The sequence below is a fragment of the Cryptomeria japonica genome, chromosome 4, assembly GCF_030272615.1.
Source record: "Cryptomeria japonica chromosome 4, Sugi_1.0, whole genome shotgun sequence".
NCBI classification, from domain to species: Eukaryota; Viridiplantae; Streptophyta; class Pinopsida; order Cupressales; family Cupressaceae; genus Cryptomeria; species Cryptomeria japonica.
In genome coordinates this window covers 318,803,131-318,822,959 of record NC_081408.1, presented here as the reverse complement: position 1 = coordinate 318,822,959, position 19,829 = coordinate 318,803,131, and the positions used below count along the sequence as shown (strand labels likewise).

The 19,829-nt window shown below is 32.5% G+C and overlaps 1 long non-coding RNA gene across 1 annotated transcript; it reads left to right on the top strand.

The window, feature by feature from the left end:
• Positions 1 to 1,420: 1,420 nt before the first annotated feature.
• LOC131041661 (uncharacterized) lies at positions 1,421 to 2,383 on the top strand. The gene is made up of 4 exons (XR_009105063.2): positions 1,421 to 1,599; positions 1,688 to 1,765; positions 1,984 to 2,100; positions 2,211 to 2,383. It is a non-coding gene; the product is annotated as an uncharacterized LOC131041661 (long non-coding RNA).
• Positions 2,384 to 19,829: the final 17,446 nt, after the last annotated feature.

The following is a 19,829-nucleotide window of genomic DNA, read 5'->3' as shown; positions in this document are numbered from 1 at the left end:
TCTCTCTCTCTTTATGAACTCTCTCCTCTTTTCTCTCTCTCCCTCATTCACTCTCTCTCTCACTCATTGTCTCTCAAATTACCTACTCTCCCTCTCTCTCTATCTCTCTTTATTTTAATTGTGCGTAAAAGTTAGAATGTTTAAATTTATACTTCTAAATGTTGTATTTAATTATAAGTTTTTTTTTTTAAGGTGAAATGTAAATTAAATAGTAATTGTAAATTTTCATGTTTGTATATATATGGAGATTATATTCACATAATGGATGAGTTTGACATGGATGATCTATTAGGTCAGATGCCACCTCCACCCCGTCCACCTTCACCTCCACCCCCACCTCCACTTACTCCCAAGAAGTTGAGGGAGAGCATGAGGAGGAATAATGCTTCCCTCTTGAGGGATATTCATACTATTAGACATGATCCTCATCCTCCTCTGCAACTACTACGCTTTGCAGATAATATGCAAGGCGTTGTCCATTCTGTACAGAGATTGGATGGGGAGTTGGATAGATATCGCATGTTGAGGGAGTCCATGTGTGCTTATTAATCTAATGGCATGTCTGATAAACAAGTCAATGAGTTGAAAATAACAAAAAATGATTTGAAATGTTATTTTTTGAACCTGAAAAACGGGTGAGGAGATAGATCCCAAGAAGCCACATATATCTATTAGATGGTGTAGGCACCCACATATAGCTGCACACTTTTGGGAGCGTTGGTGGATGGTATTTGACCATCCACCACACTCTAATCATGAGGTGCCGATGTATTTTTTGAAAAAAATATGGGTTGAATTTGAATTGGGTAAAAAACCCAATTACTTTGACATCAGATCATTCCAAGGGGTTGGCCAAGCCATGCCACAGGATAAGCCAGGAGCCAAATTGAGTGATAGAGTTAGAAATTGTGTGCATGATGATCCCCTTGTTCCTCTTCCCACATGAGTTGTTCCTGCACCTGTTCATCATCGAGCAGTTGAATCTTCTCTTGGTTCATTGAGTGCCCTTTCAGGAAATTTGTTAGAGCAGTTGCACCAGGTGAGGGTTGCCCCCATCATAGCACATGTTTGCACGAGCTGCAGGGATATACGTACGGGTCCCCAGAGTGATGTTGCCCATGGAGGAGATGGTGATCTTGTCGATGCTGATGCAACCCATGGTGGATATGATGATGTTGGTGAGGGTGTAGATGATGATGTCATCTCTTCATATGTTAATCTCCCGTGCGCAGATGATGATCATCCTATAGAGGTACAAATTTATTTATATAATTTACAGTGCAATATTAAATTTAATATATATACACATATGAACCATAACAAGAGTCATTTTTTCTAAATAGAGGAGGGTTCATACCACATCATCGAGGGACCCCCATCATCTTACCTTGATACCTCAAGATGTCGGCGCCCTATTTACGGTATGCACTTTCATCTAGATACATTGAAGTACATTTAAAATAAACAATTAAAACTTGAATTTAATAATGCGTATGATATTTTTTTTTAATTTTGTAGGGTGTTTCATGTAACACTGAGGTTGACAGTTCTTCACGCCATGGCCCATCAATCACTGAGGCTTAGCCTCATATACCCCTAGTATGTTTTTCACCCATTAATTTTGAGTGTTTATATGCTTACTAATTTATGTACAACTCTGATTCATGACTATTTTTTACAATTGTAGGCTTTTGGGTTGTCTGATGATGCATCAGGTATACGTCCTCACCCATCAGTGACTTTGGCTATACATCAGACACCATATGTATGTTTTTCTTCCATAAACTTGTAGTCTTTATATACTTTATAATTTATGTATATACAAGTTTGATTCATTCTTTATATATGTTGTTCAGGTTGACACCACTATTAGTCTTGGTATGGCTATGAGATTGAGCTAAATGCAACCATCGATATTGTCATTTGAGGTCATGATTAAAAAAATAAATTCTAATTTGTCTATTGTGTACCTGTCTTTTATAGGAATTATCAAAATTGATGTAATGTTTTTTTGTACAAGACTTGACTGCAACCACTTTTTTTGTTCATGAGAGTGGACCTCCTCGCACCACTGAGGGCATTACAGAGAATGGTCATATGGTAATTTATTTTAAATGTTCATTATTTAATTATTTTATAAGTGAATTATGCAAGTCATTTGAATTAAACACACATAACTTCTTCTCATGTTATCTTTTAATAATGTACAGGAGGGTGCAAGCACTGATATTGCAGACACACATGATGGTACATCTCAGGAGCACATCCAACAGGACGATGCATCTCAGTCATCTTTGCGTGGAGTGAAGAGAACTGCAGATCAGATGCATGAGAGCTCTTAGATTATATATGTTAGAACATGTTATGTTATTATATTATGGACTTTTTACGATGCCACTTGTTATGTTATCAAGACTTGTTATTATGTTATTTGGACTTGTTATTATGTCATTTCCTTGTTATTATTTATCCAGACTTGTTATTATGTTATCAGGACTTGTTATGTTATTTGGACTAGGACTTGTTATTAGGTCATTTCCTTGCTATTATGATATCATGACTTGTTATGTGATTATATATATCATTAGTTGTTATGTGATTTGGTGCCCTCTAGTATGCATTTTTCACAATTTACTTGCGCAAGACATTTGTGTGTCATGCTGTCATTCTAGGCTCACACATGCATCCTAGGTAGAAAATAATCATGCTAAAATATTTCACATGCACATGATATGACATTCTAAAACTATTAAAGAAAATTATTATATGACATGCACATATTCTCCAATATCATATTCCATTCTAGAGGCTCACACATGCGCATGATATGACATTATTAAAGATCAAAGATAAAACTACTAATTATGAAAAGACATCAAGTAATCTTAACTAGAAGCATAGGTTGATGAAAAATATAAGTTATGAAATTTTATACAAATAAAATAAAATTCAATTAACTATGAGTGGAGAAAAAATTTAACCTAGAACAATGTGATAGGCAGTTTTAAATCTTGCATGTTCACATAAAGCTCATCAATTTTGTATAATAAAATAATAGAACAAACAATGCAATATAAACTCTAAACTTATTAAAAGAGATGAGAATGATAATTGAAAATGTGATAGATAAGGAATACTCAACTATTTTAATAATTACTATTGACTTCTCCCTTTGGGTCAAATGCTATGTTATGACTAGTGTGATAGTCTAGATCTAATATTAAAATTCTATACATATGGAAAATAAAACCTAAGAAAGATGTTTGTGATATTTGAGATGAATACATGTGCATATAGTCTTGTCCACTTGATGTGGTTACATCCTTTAAATCTAATGATTTCAATGAAATCTAACATATGCTTAAATGTGTCAAAGACAAATGGGGTACTACAAACATATTGGGAATTTATCATGTGTAGAAAAATAATGACACATTATTGACATTAAGCCAAATCTGTTTTCTAATATACATATAAATTAAAGACACACATGACATATATATGTAAATGCTTATGATAATGTTCTATCTATTGACGTGGATGTAATAAAAAATAATTGGTTCATTCTTCTTTTCAATCTAATTTGAATAATTACCAATTACTTTTGAACTTGTCATTGAACACAAAATCTTAAATGCTAGATCTATATTGGTTTAGCATAAATAGTGATGGGAAACAATTAGCCTTTAAAATTGACATTTTGGGGAGCAATAAAATTAGAATATGAAAAGATAGGATGAAGTTGTTGAATAGTTCACCAAATGATGTAATTTAAAAAAGAATATATATCCTAAATAATTGAATGGGTCATTTTTACAATTGAAATAATAATATTCAAAATGAGTACTATGGTGGACTTATAACATAGACTTGTTATCATTCATTATTATGTACTTATCTGTTCATGTAATTGACAAGATGAATTTACTTTATGAGAACTAGATTAGAGTAGGACATATACATACTGTATGCGTGTAAAATTAATCTTAATAACACTAATCAATTAGAAATCAAAGGGAAATCACTAATCCCTATCTAATCAAATAATCTAACAAACAAGACAATGAAATAATGCAATATCAAGAAATAAGAATTATAAATCAAATTAAATCAAACTTCCCATTCCAAGATTGCTTATTGTTTCCATTGCTCTTCTCTTCTCTGTGGTATGATGGCTCTCAAATATTGCATTGGTAACCTGCAAGTGACACAAAGATTTGAAGTTTGTGATTATCGAAAATGGAGATTGGATGCTCAATTTATAGATTTTTGGAGAAGATTGATTGAAAGGCGGAACAAATTGATCAAGAGGTGGAACTCAGGTGAGCTCAAATGAAAATTGATAGTTGAACTGGTGATTGTAGGAGTGAAACTCAATAGATTGAATAGATTAATTGAGTCAACTGATTGAGAAAAAGCTGACTGAAGGAAGAAAAAGAATGATTGGAGGAAATAAAGAGGATGACAAAGAAAGCTTAATCTAGAAAAATGTAATTAAAAGATGGAAATAGAGATTGGAGAGATAAATGATTTAATTAATTAATTGATTGAATTAATTAATTTAGCATGTGCTTGCATTTAGATTTAGATTTCCAATTTAATCTTTGCATGAGATTTATTCAAATAATTGAATTTATTTTAATTCAATTTAATATTTGAATATATTTAGAACTTCACTTTGATTTTCAATTTGATTTTTGAAATCATGCACATGTAATTGAATTTGGAAGAAATTAGAAGAATATGAAATTAAATGAAATTAGAATTTGAGGATTTGGAAATAGAAGAATTAATTATTTAATTAAATAATTTTTAAAAAGTATTTAATTATGCAGAAATGGAATTTAATCAAATAATAAAGATTATTTAAATTAAAGGAATTAAATCACAATTAATTAAATAATAAATATAAAATTAATATTTAGAAAAGGGTTGAATGATTAGATGATTAGAGATAGAAATTGAGAATTAATTTATTTAAATAATAAAGATTATTTAAATTGGGGATTTAACCATAATTAATTAAATAATAAAAATTATTTAAATTGGGGACTTAACCATAATTAAATAAATAATAAATATTTAATTAATATTAGAAAATGATGATGATAGAAATAGAAAATAGAATAATTAGTAAGATTATGAGGAAATTTGAAATAGAAGAATAAGATTAATTAACTTAATTAAATAATTAAAGAATTATTTAATCAATTAGAGGAATAATTAGTACATGATCAATGAGACATTTTTAGGTGTCTACACATACATATATATATAAGCAAACATCAACTTATTTATATTGAATGAAGTTACATCAATTGACATGAAAAAATAACTATCATTATCAATTAGTGAACATAGGGCCAATGTACATAGTTTATTTATTTGAAAAAAGTAGATGAATACAATGGTGTTTATGAAACCAAAATTATATCAATGCACGTATGTTCTTCTACTAGGTCCTGCAAAAAAAAATGAATGTTCAAATGTCATTAAAAATATATATTTAAAAGTAAAGTTCAATTTACGCTACAAAAAGTTAAATGTATTTTATTCAATCTAATGTACTCACCATGTTGTATCTATGTCATCCATGTCATCAAGTTGTACTTGACATCTTAATACCAAAATTTAATTTTACCTATGTATATAACAACAATATATATGTTAAAGGGACAAAGACAAAAACTTATCATAATTAAATTGAATTCTAGGACCTCATCTTGTATTACCATATAACAACAATAAAAGAATTGCACTCACCTTGTATGACAACTTTGATTAGCCAAAAGTTATAAAATGCACAAGTTCAATGTCATCCATGTTACATAAAGTTGTACTTGACACCTGAACACCGGATTAATTAGCTACATGTATAAGAATAAAGAAGACATATATACATATAGAAAGTTACATATAAAAATTTCACACAATTAACACAAACTTACATGCATAAATTTGAAACAACCTAATGTACCATCTGCATCCTCTCTCTTCTACAATACGCCTATGATTTCCTCATGCTTTTCCATTGAAAGTGTCCATAATACCTTATTAGCAGGTCTCCCTTTGCATCTTTCTAATTTGATGTTTGTTGCCACCACCAAATGAGAATAGTGTATAATCTTCTTTTCTGATTGGTAGTCTTCATAAGCTAGTAAGCCATTCCTTCTTGTTAGGTATTTGTGTAGACATGTGCCAACTACCACAACAGACCGAACTGGATACTGAAAACCATCATCGTCTACTTGATGACGTATCAACTTTTTCTTAGGTTCTACACATCTAGCTAGCCAATACTCAATCTGCTCATCATTATCTTCAAGTCCAACAACAACATATACATGTCCTAGAAAAAAATTAAGTACATGTAGAAATAAAACTTATTAGAATTTATAATTCAAATACAATCATAAATTATATGACCATACATAAATAGTATAATTTAAAGTTATAAACAAGAAATTGAATTAAATTACTAGGTTGTATGAGGTCTGAAACACGATCATAATCTTCTGATGCAAATGTATGATCTGGGTCTTCATTTCTTCTAACATCTTGATATTGTGTCTCACTAGGTGTTAAGGATTTTGGTTGTCATTCTTCAACACATTTCGTATTCTCGCATTATTCCCATTCACCTACAACACAAAATTGACAAAAATATGCAAGCTCCCTAGTTCATATAGTCCAAGTGTTAGAATTAGAACTCTTAAATGAATGTCATTTTAGTTGACCCATTGATTGTATCACAATCATATCTTGGAAGGATATTCTCCTCTTCAACTAGCCAGAAGAAACTTCTAATTGTAGAGTTTTGACTTGATCCTATGGATAAAGTTGCACTACATCAATCCACAATTGCACTTGCATTTTTAAATTTAACTTTTTCCTCGAATTTGAGTTACTCTTTGCAAAGGGCTCTCTTAACACATGCAATGACACCATCATGTTCTCCTTTCCCGTGTCCAACCTCAAAAAAGCTCCACGTGTGTTTGATATTAGTTTTCTTATGTATCCTACTCAACCAATAAAATATTCTAGTATTCTTGAATTACCCTATGCAATTATCTGACCATATTAGATGTCGCGTCATCTGAATTTCTCTCTCCCTCAGATTATCATAAAAGGTCTTGAAGAAATATTGGACAAACTTTGATGAATGTAATTTATTATCACTCATATAGAAATGGTACTCTCTCAAAATTTTACGATCCTCTTCTGTACTATCAGGTGCATGCCTATAGACAATATGAACACAAATTGCTACTTGCACTGAATTGTAATATTGTGATTGGACCTCATCTTGTGGTGTAAGCGTGTAGTTATCTGCAAAGTCAACGATCGAAAGTATGCTACCAAGAGGAAATGTATTCTTACATATTCGAAACTGACCATCGAGACATCTAGCATTTTGAGAGTGTTTAACATATTTTGTTACGATCTTACTCTTAAAATCATTCATAAATGCATGAACACTAACTTTTTTAGTAATTAGATCGCACCGTCTTCCAACCTTTCCATCCTTCAATGGATACTCAACAGTTTTAAATCTTTTTACATCAACTAATTTTTGTCCAAAATCAATTGAAATATTTTCATGCAAACATTTATACAACAATGCTAGATTTCCACATATATCACATACACCAGAAACACATGCATTGAAAAGAAAATATTTGTCATTAGGTGGGTTGCAAAACAAACTTGATATAAACTCCTTTATAGTTTTAGGTGGTATATTTATACCACATTCTTGCAGCATTTCATTACTATGCATGGTAACACGTTTATATCAAAATACATCATAATGGTAATAAAATTGAACGCGAGTTTTGCAACATGTGACTCTTTCCTTGTTAATCCGAACATAGCAAGGTTTACACTTTTCAAAAGACTTTTGACTAATGCTAATAGTTAACACCTTATCATCCAATTTTATTTTGTACAATTCAGTTTGAGTCATGTCCAAAAGGTGTTTTGGATGTGGCTCATGAATTTTTGACCCAACTCTCAATTTAAGAACATCTCTAGCATTAGGTGATACTCTCGTATTATCATGCTAGAATATTTCGATCAAAGTTTTGACTTCACCAGTAAGTTTCATATTAGACCTTGGTAGTCTACCACTAAAAGTCCACAAATTGTTTGCCAGATCACTTTCAAAGTTAACTCTTCTCTTTACAGCTCTTGACAAAGTTTTACGATGAATATTAAAATATCCACTTATGTTAGTCATCATTCTTTTATCAGAAGTTGTTTTCCTTACTAAAGCCATTGTTATTGGCCGTCATGCCACATTCCTATCTTTAGAACATTTTCTTTCCGATTGTGTCAAAGGCGCTAGCAACAGTCAATACAACTTGTTTTAAATACGCATCCTTCTTCTTGGGTTTGACATAAAAACCTTACTTCTTCATCACTTTTCACATTTTAGTCATTTTAATTAGTTGAAACATTAATTGACATTGAAACCCAAATTTCTTATTATAAAAAAATTGTCTAAACAATCTATTTGCATGTGTCCTAATTTGTCTCCATGAAACCAAGCCAGGAAGATTGTCTAGCACATCACTTTTAATTTGAAAATATTCATTCATTTCATTATGATTCAAACATGTTTCTTTTTCAATTGGTGTTTCCATGTATACATCCACATTATTGATTTCAATTGTCAGTTGATTTTTAATTTCAATTGGGGTTTCAATTTTGGTTTCAATTTCAATTTCAATTTGAGTTTTACTTTCATTTGGAGTTTGATTTAATGAGTAATCTGCTTCTACTAAATCACCAATTTGTTTATGAGAATAAAAATGGGGCTGTGAAGATATACCTGTATCCAATAATGGATTAGAAGATGCACCTAAATTTGGTTCTATTGTGTTTCCTTCTTCAACATTTATGTTGTCCTCGATGTTCTCCTCTTTTGAAATGATTGTTGAACTTGAAGCTCCAACATTATTCAATTGATTAATTCTTGCTCTTCTTTCTCGTTGATGTTTTGCTTCCTTCTCTCTATTTGTTGCAATGCATTTAGCTATCAGAACCTTCCTTTGCCTCTTTCTACGTTGATTTGATCCCATGGCTGCACCAAAATTTGAATTTGAATGGATCTCATTGTCAAATCGATAACAAAACAAGAAAAGATAATTATTTAACAAAATATTCTCTTTGCAGATCAAACCTGTTGGATAATGATTGAATAATCATTCAATCATTGAAATTTTTCCTTGTGGGCCATTTTTTTGCCCAATAGATCTTTTACGAAATGGGCACCCGTTATTTGAATGAAATGGGTGCCCATTTTCAAATCGGGTACATGTTTCTGAAAAATGGGTGCCCGTTTCGCTTTCAACAGTACAAAGCGAAACGAGTGCTTATTTTTTGAATTTCAAATTATAGGCATCCGTTTCATAAAAGACGGAGCGGGAAACAACCCTTTGCCTTGGTTTTGGCTTCGGGTTAGGCTTTGTGGGACCAAGCCTATGATTGGACCTCCAAAAAAATGGCTAAGGCAAAAGAATATCAGATTTCTGCCTTGGCCTAATTTTTTGATGAAACGGAAACCCATTAGAGTTCTCACTGTCTTGATTTCAAAATGTAAATTTCATAGTGATAATATTATTTTTATTATTTTTGCATTATTTATTAGTCAAGAGTGGTACCTAAACCTAAAATACTAAGGTTTAGTAAAACTTTAATAACTTTTTTGTTTTTAGGTTTTTAGAAAAATAAATTATATGACATTAGTCTAAATACAATTCTTTTGAAGATAAAAAAAAATTTAAAAATATGAAATTTTCATCAAATTATGGTGGTCGTACACCTGATGTTTTAAAAATGTACTTTATTGTCAATTAACTATTAATGAGAAAACAAATTCAATAAAAAAATAAACAAAAATATTCTCATCAATATTTGGTGTCTTAGGTATCATTTCCCAAAAGGATTTGCAAAAATTCATTTATTTGCGTCAAAAAATGGTGGTCGTACACGTGTGGTATGGTCCTGAAACAAGCATTTTGAAAAAGTGGTTTTTAAACATGCCTACTAAAAAGAAATTTCTACCATACGGGTATTGAAAAAAATACATATTTGAAAAATAGACTTCGAGCACTATATTTTCTATTACTGAAGTTTTTTGAGATTCAATCTCTAAGTGCCTTAAATTTTGACATCAATCGACAAAAAAATTGAAAAACAAAGAAAACTCTTCCACTTATTGCCCAAAAGTGGGACTCAACTTCTTGTAGCCACCCCCCAGATTGTTGCTGCAAATAAAAAAATCAAATATTGCCGTCTTGTTTACAAGTGTGGGAACAAAATGATGTTGTGGTTAATGTGTTTGGTGATGGTGCAAAGTTGTACATGTTTTATTTTATAAAGGTATTTTGTATTTATTATAGGTGTGACCAAGACAACCAGAGGGTATGCAGTTTGAAGAATGTGTTCCAAGAAAAGAAAGTGAACAAAGGTGACTTACATCAATTTATTTTGATTTATGTTTAGAATTAAATGTTGTTCAAAGGTGTACATTGTATTGAGAGGAATTTGTGAGTATACATTGTGTTTGTATAAAAGAGTTGAACTCATCTACAACCATTGGTTTATATTGAGAGCAGAGTAGTACTCTATGTATTCAATTTATTTGCATTGTAAGGGTTTGATTCTCCTTGAAGTGGGTGCTTCTTAAATTTGTAAGGAGTTGGTGCTCTGAATTTTCCTAGTGAGGGTTTGGTCAGTGAGACTTTTGTAATCAGTTAGGTTTTTTGGAGACTGGATTTGGATAGTAGATCCAAGTAGAATTTCTCCTATGGTTTTTCCCATACAGGGTTTTTAACGTATATTCTAGTGTTGTTACGTGTCTTATATGTTTGTCATTCTTTCTAAGTTCTTTCATGAATATGCACTTGGTTGTGAAAGTGGCTAATTACAAATTTTTATGGATCACTGATTCTTCCCCCCTCTTAGTGATCCTGAGTATTCCAACAACAACATGATAGAATATATCCATTCCTATAATATAGCCAACACCAATACCACATAAAATGAACATATGAAAGCATCATTACATTACATAATACCTCTCATATATGGAATACATTACTAATATAAGTTAATCATTACAAATATAATTTCATGATACTATGATCACATGAGTGACATACAAATACAACTGCATAGATGAATCTTTACATATGACATAGATTATAATCATATCACAAATCCTTAGCACTAGAACTAAAGAGAAGCAATAACATCCATCACACACACGAAAATCCAGCAAGGAAAATCCCAATGGAAGAAAGCATCAAACCACTTGACCATTTGGAACCAAAAAGGTCTATCTCTTGTGCTCTAGAGAATGACATAAGGCCCCACACACACACTAAACCTAGACCGATACCTAAACAACCAAGGGAATAAAAATATACACAAGAACAAACACAAACAAGAATTGAAACAACAAGGCATATGATCAATCACAAAATACAAACTCACCAAAGGCATTTGCACAAAAAAAAGGTTAAGATCCTAGGAAAAACATGGGGAAGAGTGTCATAATATTCCATCAACATGGGTTTTCTTGGTAGTCTAGCCCTCTCCAAACTCTAGACCTTGATGCCTATTTGATGTACATACGGAACCAACTCAACCTTTCATGAAAACAACGGAGTACAGTCATGCCAATAAGGCCTTCCCAACCTCATCCTGAGTCAGGACAAGCACTCTAGGCCATGAGCTCCCATCCTCTATCTATATGAGCATACTGTTAGGAACCAGAAGGACAATTGAGAGGGGGGGGGTGAATCAGTTGTCAATGAATTTCAACTCAATTATAACTTAATCAAACTTAGTACTTAATTTCGATAAACCAAACTTACTGTCGATTAACAGATTAGCAGTTAATATCAATATCGATGAAACTTAATGCATGAAACAGAAAGAGAAACAACATCCACAACACATAACACAAAGATTTTGACATGGAAACCTTGTAAGGGGAAAAACCATGGTGGGAAACCTTACCCACAATCAGATGATACTATTGCAGATAGTATGTGTATACAAATGGGGTCTGCACATGTAGAAAGGCCAACCGCCTAGAGAACACTGCTCAAATGGGAGTCACAATTACTACAGTAGGATGGTTAAATCCTAGAATAATTAACTACTCAAAATAGCATCTCCAATGCTGGATTTAGTACCGGTTAAGCTCTGATAAACACCTTCAAACCTTCCTTGAACCTTCTCTATGGTCTGCTCATATGATCTTCAATATTTGCGCATACCATGCTACGATACCATACCATAACTATATCATATGTTTATCTCATAGATGAGATCTTACATATATACAAAGCCTAAGACTAAATGTGTAGGACGTCTCACTAAGAATATTAAAATTAAATCAATTACAAATAAGTCTTGATGTGATGCATCATGTCGGCTCAATACATTTATAAAAATATCCAATCAATAAATCATCTCCATAACATGTCGTGTTGATCTGGAATAAATAACACATACCAGTCCATAACCTAGACCAATCTGCCAGTAACAACAAATATGTCAACCCGATTAGACCAATAACCAAAATACCAAAACCAAGTATCAACACCATGCCTTCGACATAATCAAGTGATCTCTAGATGATAACAAGTCATCATCTATGTCGGTGAACCATAAATCCTGTCGGTGAGCATATACCGATGATTGTGCATAAGTCACTGACCTTGCTGGTGAACACAATGTGCCAGTTCAATAGTAAACTAATATAACCATTGTATACACCTAAAAATTGGCTATAGCAATTAAATATATTTATTTAATAATTTTTCATCTATTAAATAGTTAATTTGAAAAGATTAATTTATTTAATTCATTTTCATATCTTTCTATTAATTAATATTTTATTAATTAATTCATTATCCTATTCTTCCAAGTTAATTAAATATCTAATATTTAATTATCTTATTCCTCTAATTAATTAAATATTAAATATTTAATTATTCCTTCTAACCAAGTTAATTAAATATCTAATATTTAATTATCTCCTCCAAACAATTAAATATCCAATATTTAATAATTATTCTCCTATCCTATAGTCTCAAATATTAAATAATTCTTAAATTATTTAATATCCCTTTTCCAACTCACCCTCCATCTCCACTTCATCTTCCCTTTGCCAACTCATCAAACATGTGGCTAAGGAAATTAATATTCCTTAAATATTAATTCATGATTTATCTTCAACCTCCAAACTTAATGAAAATTGTGTACGTACACACATTTCATAACCATTTCCTATATTCTCTCCAACACCCCCTACATCTTGGGAAGGACTTGAGTCCACTTGTCCTACCATGCTTAAATTTCCTCCAACCATCCCTAGATTCTCTCAATCAGTAACCCAGTCAAGGTGAGATGAGTGACACTTGTCTTCTCCTTCTCCCTTTCTCTCAACCTTCACCTTTGCTCATAGCCATTTAAAATTGTAGATTTGATCAAGACCATTGATCTAAGCCACATCATCTTATCCTCTCAAGGTCTATAAAATCAAGAGCTTCAGTTGAGAGGAAGAGAGTCTTAAAAAATAGTTTTCAATCAATCATATGCATCCATGAATTTTTGAAGCAAATAGCAAATATCATTTTAGCAATATAATCATATAACATTATCATTTTAGGACAATCATGTAGCTTTGCATATCATACTATCAATTAACTACAAGTTATCAGTCCATTTTTCATATGCCATCTTGGAAGCCAACAGTGCATTGTCTGAGAGCACACCATTTGCAACCAGGAACAGTGGAGTTAGGACACAATGAGACATATGCCATGAAGGTAAAATAATGTTTTATTTTAATATATATTTCATGTAGTTTCATTGGTGGATTTTGGATTTTACAGGTAACATTCTAAGGATGAAATTCAAGCTTACACATTTTGGCGCCCACCGTGGGGCTCGACCTCACATATACCTTTAAAAATTTTGCAAAAAAATAAAATTAACATATTTGTAATGCAAATTCATGCATATGCCAATTTTGATAGCGCTTTTGCATTGTAGGTTAGCGCTTTTGCATCATAGATTAGCGCATATGTCATATAGGTTAGCGCTTTTGTCAGAAAATCAACGCTTTTGCACAATAGGTTAGCGCATATGTCATGCAGGTTAGCGTTTTTGTCAGAAAATCAATGCTTTTGCATAGTAGGTTAGCGCATATGTCATGCAGGTTAGCGCTTTTGTCTAAAGATTAGCGCTTTTGTAACGCAGGTTAGCGCTTTTGTAATGAAGGTTAGCACGTGTGTAATGCAAGTTAGCGCTTTTAAATCATAGGATAGCGCATTTGACAAAAAGTTTGTAACCGATTTGAAATTAGGCTTGTGGAAGCCCACCTAAGGTTTTTCACTAACTTTTTACTATTTTGCAGGTTTCTAACAGTTTCTTGCAGGTTTGGAGAAGACAATTTAGGATTTAGTGATTTCTTTCCTAGCTTTTTCAAAGTTGGTTAAAAAGAACTCATATTTCCTTTTGGATAAAAAAAATTTCATTTTCAAACTTGGTGTTCTAAAAAGTATCTCACTTGTTTTTGGGCTCTAAAAATAATCACATTTGCAAGGTAAAAAGAACAACAAATCAAACATTTACTTTCTTGCAAAGTTAGGACATTCGGACTTCAAATCTTGGGCTCTAAAAAGAACAACAATCTTTTATTTTCTTGCAAAGGTAAAAAGCACAATCAATCTTATATTTTGCAAGTTAAAAAAAACAATCAACTTGTCCATTCTTACAAAGCAAGTTACTTTTTGCAATGATTTTCATTTTGTTGACTAGGATTTCCAATTCCTAGTTTAGAAAATCATTTGCTATGTGGGGCTAAAATAAACACCATGCTTGTTGGAACAACATCTCCAAATAGGACTTAGCCAACAAATTTCTTTGAAAAGGTTAAAAAGAACGCTTGTATTTTGTGTCTCGAAAGTGGTAGGTATATGCTCTCCCCTTAATAGGGTGATAAAAAATTTAAACCCACTCTTTTACGCTTTCTTTACTTTCAAGCAATTAATCCTTTAGAGGGCCTGCCTTCCCGAGCTGCCTTGAGGGGGCCAATGAGAGGGGAACGACCTAAAGTGGAAACGGGGCTAATACCGAGTCCTTCCAATCCACTCTAAATAAATCGTGTTTGTAATGAAAGTTCAAACAACATGTGCTGATAAGTTCATACCGACACTATGTTTCCCCATAAACCCTATGGAGCATAACCTCTATAGGCTGGGAACCTTCTGTATTTATAGAGCTGAAAGTGCTGCATGTATGGCCACATGACTGAAAGCCTTTACTAAAAACTATTTGTACTAGTTGCCAAAAACCTTCTAGTTGTTGGCGCAGGAGGTCGGACCTCTGAAGCGGCTCACACACATACGGTTCCTAGTAGAGATATAAAGTTTGCCATGAGGATATTTCATGGAAACTGGTGCTTGGCTGCCCTGAAGAAGTGAGTGCCGAGGGTGGAGCCAGTGGGGTCAAGCATCTAAATATCCGCTTTGAATATCGTAGCCTCAGGGGAAACTCCATGTGAGATTCAACAACTATTGTCTCAGCTTGCCATAGGGATTTGTACTTGCCTATGCATTTTATTTATTAAACATTGTGTCTTCTATGTCTGTAACATGTTCCAAATGGTCAAAAATTGAAGAATATTATCATCTACAAGCGATTGAAAATCAACAAATTTCTGAAAAGTGTGATCAAAAGGATAAAACAAAAAGTATTCCAACACTTGAAGAACCAACTCAGAATCAAAGTATCAAAACATCAAAATAATCCTTGAAGTAGGTTTGTCTCTAAACCATCACGTATTTTCAAGATAGCTCAAAACAACTAGGTTGCTAATCCTATAGGTTATTTCCAAAAGGTTCTATAAACATCAACATTCAACAAACTATTGATTCAAACATCTTAAGTGCAAAAATCAACATCCTTGTTAAGACTCTCATCAGGATAATCAAATCCTCTATCATGAAGCTTGATCAATCTATACTAGGTTACTAATCTTGGATATATCTTTCCTATTTTGAACCTAGGTTACATCAAAACCAAAATTGCACCAACATTGGAATCAAACTTGTAAACTGTCAAATGCTTATATGACTTTTAAGTATCACCTTAAGAAAATAAAACCCAGTTACAAAGCTACTCAGAAAAGAATAAGATTCTTGTATATCAATCGTAAGATCTTACTGAAACATAGGACATTCCTACACCGTTTTTGCCACTACTTACGTGGCTGCGGTACAAAATTTAAAACAAAGAGATGCTTTATCCCAACGAACAAACAATAGTGGTAAGATCAATAAAGCATATCTTCCTAAACCAATAATTACTTATTGACCTTGTCCTTGGGAATTTTTCGACAACTTTGAGATAAACACATGCAAGTTTGGACTAGAGCCCAATACGAACAGCTTAGAAAACAACAACAAATGGAGGAAGAAGATACTACTTTTGGATTTACCACTGTCGACGAAGAAGTTGTCAATAGCATGATTAGAGACCTTGAACAAGATTTCAAATTTGATAGGCTAATGGAAAAATTATTGAGAAAACAAAAAGAGAAATATCTCTTGATATTGGCAAAATCTAGAGCTAAACTACCACAAGACTTTAATATAGAAAGCTTAAAACAAGATGCGGAAACAAGTAACACCCAAAACACATATGAGCAAAACAATGAAGATATGAACAAAGAAAGTAGCGAAGAAACAAGGAAAGAAAGGGATGACAAAAGAAAAGAACGTAATGATAAAAGAAGCGATGTGGATAATCCATTTTCAAACTTTACTCAACAAATACAAACTCTACAACAGCAGATACAAGACATGCAAAATGGGACAAGTTCCAAGAAGTATTCATTAGAAGACATATGTCCATATCCCTTTGATAAAAAGCTAAATATGATACCATTTCCGCAACATTGCGAGATTCCTAAATATGACAAATACGATGGAAGATCAGATCCTCAAGATCACATTAGGGAGTTTTGTACTATGAGCATGGAATTTGCTCATGATGAGACTTACCTTATGTGTCTTTTCCCTAGGAGTTTAAATGGGCAATGAATGGAATGGTTTTCAAGATTACCATCTGGAATCAAATCCTTTGAAGAACTTGTGAATAGGTTTATTTCACAATATTCCTACAATATAAGGAATGAAATAACAATGCTAGATCTTTGCAATGTTAAAAAAAAGAATGGTGAATCCTTTATGATCTTTTTACAATGATGGAAACACATGTTTAATAGGTATCCTCGGGATGTACCTGATCAAGAAAAAATGGACATATTCATTGATAATCTTATCATGAAATGAGTTATCGACTAAGGATGCAATGTCCTCCCTCTTTTGCCAAAATGATAAAAAATGGTCTAAAAATAGAGAACACAATGGTAAAGAAAGGAGAACTAAAACTTTACAATAATTCATACAACAACAATAACAACAACAATGATAAACCCAAGTTCTGGTCAAAGAATAGGAATGTCAGCAATGAAGGAAATGATGATAACAATACTACAAAACAACAACAACCAATTTTCAATCCATCAAGTCAAATCCCAAGCAACGACAATCTGGAAAACAAGAAAGTCAAGTCCTTTTTCTCTAATCCTCGGAGAAAATTCACAAATATTGGAGAACCTTTAGAATCAGCTCTAAAAACTTTGCTTGCTAATAAATTGATTGTTTTACTTGAAGCAAGAATTTATGAACCACCAGTTAAGCCAAACTGGTGGAATGACAATCATTTTTGCAATTATCATTGGAATAAAGGACACCTAACAAATGATTGTCGAAGATTGAAACACATTATCCAAGATCTAATTGATAATGGAACCATTACGGTGGATAGCTATAAGACAAATGAATCACACTTGGCTTTTAAAACTCCACTTCCAAACTATGATAAAGGTGAATCATCCCAATTGGAAAATGACAAAGGGAAAGCCAAAGTGAATTACACTTATACATACGATGATGTAGTAAATGTAATAATTGTTAATGAAAAATCCATCTTCAGAACCAATCAACGTTATCACAAGAAGAAAAGCAAAGGTTACCTTTCCAGGTATAGTAAAAGACTCAACATCCACATCACAACAATACAATCTAGTAGAGCAATTACAATGAATACCAGCTCAAATGTCAATTTTGGAACTTCTCAAGATTTCACCTATGCATAAGGAAATTTTGGAGAAAGCTTTAGTGGAAACAACAGTATTAAAGGATTTGGATATAGATCAGTTCCAAAACATGGTAGGACATCTTATAGCTCCTCATTGCTTATCATTTTCTGAAAATGATGATGCCTCCTTACAACATCCTCACAATGCTCCTTTACATGTTGAAGTCTCCATTAATAAAACTCATGTCAAACGTGTACTCATAGATGGAGGAGCTGGTCTAAACATTTGTGCATTAAGTTTGATAAAAGCTTTGGGGTATTCAGAGAATGTAGTGGACCCAAAAAAGAAAATAACCATCAAGGCTTATGATGAAGCCCAGAGAATGTAGTGGACCCAAAAAAGAAAATAACCATCAAGGCTTATGATGAAGCAGAACGTTCTTCTAAAGGAACTGTTATGCTACCAATAAGGATAGGACCTGTGGAAAAGGATACATTGTGTCAAGTTTTAGACTTAAATCTCTCCTACAACATTCTTTTGGGAAGACCTTGGATTCACAAGATGCAAGTAGTTCCTTCTACATATCATCAATGTGTAAAATTTCCTCATAAAGGAAAAGAAATCACTATAATTGCAGATTCCAATCAATATTGCAACAATTTGAAGCCAACACAAGATACCACAGTTCCACATAACAGAGAATCAGTATATCCTACCAAGGAAATTCAAGCAAAGTTATGGGAAACTTTTGAAGAAAAACTCAAGTTAAATGATGAAGGAATGGGAAAATATTCTTTGAATAATTTTCCACTTTCCCCTAAGTCATATGGAAAACCTATAGATATTCAATCAAAATCATTAGAAAAATCAAAACGTGTGTTTAAGGGAACCTTTGTTAGTGCTGGAACTCTTGAGGAAGAAAATGAAGACAAGGACATTCTTGGTTGGTTATACAAAAATGAAGATAAAACCATAGCAACAGTAGCAGAAGTCAATATTCCCATAAAACAATATGGCAAAGGATATGAAATCATGTAGAAGATGGGATATGAAGGGAAAGGACCAATTGGTAAGCAGCATCAAGGTATTTCAAAACCTATTTGTCCGCATTCACAATCAACAGAAGATAAATCTAGGTTAGGATATATGAAGTCTAATCAAAAGCAACATAATACTCAACAGCAAAAATGGAGAAAGAAATCAGTTTCTCAAGGACACAATTGGCAAGAAAAGCTACATCAAGCAGCCAAAATAGTAGCCAATAAGCAAAATAAGCAAGAAGATTATGAAAAGAAAGAAGAAAAGACTACTATCAAAGGTGAAGAAAAATCTTGTCAACAAGTTCTGAAAATACAAACAAAAGAAAAATCTGAACAAAATATTCCAAAAGTAGTAAAAACAGAAATGACAGAAATCAGAGAATTGTTTGAACCATACAACATTCCAATATGCTATAGTGGAGTAATCTTAGATCAGAATTCAGAAACAGATTCCAATTAGTATGAATGGGGACCAGATAATTTATCTACTACATCAAGTAATGAACACAATGAAGATCAAGCAGCCATTACAAAAGAAGACTTGTCCATTATAGAACAAAAGATAAAATTAGAAAAGAGACAAGAGAAACTTAGAA